This window comes from Galeopterus variegatus, unplaced genomic scaffold (genome assembly GCF_000696425.1).
Source record: "Galeopterus variegatus unplaced genomic scaffold, G_variegatus-3.0.2 Scaffold419, whole genome shotgun sequence".
NCBI classification, from domain to species: Eukaryota; Metazoa; Chordata; class Mammalia; order Dermoptera; family Cynocephalidae; genus Galeopterus; species Galeopterus variegatus.
Window position 1 is genome coordinate 94,927 of NW_007726530.1, and position 1,839 is coordinate 96,765.

Genomic DNA, 1,839 nt, shown 5'->3' on the forward strand with positions numbered 1-1,839 from the left:
ACAAAAATATTTTGATTATTAAGTGGTCTTAAGAAACTGGCTTGGCAGAACTCTGGAAGGGAAATCCTACTTCAAGCCAAGGAGAAAAGAGTAAATAACATCACAGAAAGTTATTAAATCTAATTCAGTGGAGAAATATGCAGACTATTGACCACCTCTGAAGGCTGAGACGGGAAGTTCTTGCTTTATTTTGGGGTCATAGGGCTTGTTTACTGAGTATTTCTTCCTTTGTTCTTCATCTCCCTCTCTCGGGTTCTAGAGTTTGCAGATGACCCAAACACACACCATTACCTCAGGGAGAAAAAAGTGAAAGAAGCTGTTGCTCTGCTCAACAGAATTAGATGATCTGCAATAAATATCACAACAATTCTAGAATTAACCTCAATTCTAGAGAGTCATCTGATGTCACTTGCAAAAACCCTAGGACATTATTTCAAAGTGATAAAAACATTTCGCTTTTAATTGAGCAATCAATTCTTCTCTCTTATCAAGTGCAGAACTTGTATAAAGGTTTTATTTGTATTTTATACATTCTTTTCACAATATCTACCAGCCTGGTATGTTATCACCACTCCTATTTAATGCTATATTAACTGAAAATCTACAAAAATGATATGGTGTACATGATAGTTAACTATATTTGGGGATCCACAGCTTGACATTTAGTTTCCACTCATCAGCCACTAAAGTGAAGTGGATATGCCCTGATCCACCAATGTGCATAAAGTTCTCAGTCAAAATCTTTCTAATTAGAGAGATGTAGAAGGAAAATCATCCTACTCATACAACAGCAGAAGAAACCCTAATGACCTAAACTTTTTTTCTATTTTTTATTTTATTTTTTATTTTTATTGAGACATACTTGATTGTACATATCCGTGGGGTACAGAGTTGAATATCAATACTTGTGTGCAATATGTGATGTTCAAATTAGGATGATTAGTATATTTAACATTATTCAATGCAATCATTTTTGGTGGTCCTTTATCAGTTCCTCCCTTAACATCCCTCTCCCTTTCCAACCTCCAGTAACCTCAGTTCTGTTCTCTTCTTTTGAAAGTTCAATGTATTATAGTGACTGCTGAATCTTTCTACCTTTCTTTATTTATCTGTTTGTTTATATTTTTAGCTCACACCTATAAGTGAGGACATGTGGTATTTCTCTTTTTGTGCCTGGCTTATTTCATTTAATATAAATTTCACTAAGTTCATCCATGTTGGTGTGAGTGACAGTATTTCATTCTTTTTTATGGCAGAGTAGTATTCCATTGTGTAAATGTACACATTTTCCTTATCCAGTCATTTGACAATGGACATCTAGGGTGTTTCCAACTCTTGACTATTGTAAATAGAGCTACGATGAACAATGGGCTGCAAGTATCCCTCAGATATGATGATTTCCATTCCTTTGGGTATATACACAGCAGTGGGATTGCTGGATTGTATGGCAGTTCTATCTGTAGTCATTTGAGGAACCTCCATACTATTTTCCATAATGGCTGCACCAATTTATTGTCCTACCAACAGTGTAGGAGGATTCCCCTTCTCTACATCCTCAACAGCATTTGTTATTCTCTGTCTTTTTGATAATAGCCAGTCTACCTGGGGTGCGATGATATCTCAGTTTGGTTTTGATTTGCATTTCCCTGATGCTAAATGATGTTGAGTATTTTTTCATGTGTCTGTTGGCCAGCTATATATTTTCCTTTGAGAAATGCCTATTCAGCTCCTTTGCCCATTTATTAATTGGGTTATTTACATTTTTACTGTTAAGCTGTTTCAGTTACCTGTATATTCTGGATATTAATCCTTCATTGGATGCATAGTTTGCAAATATTT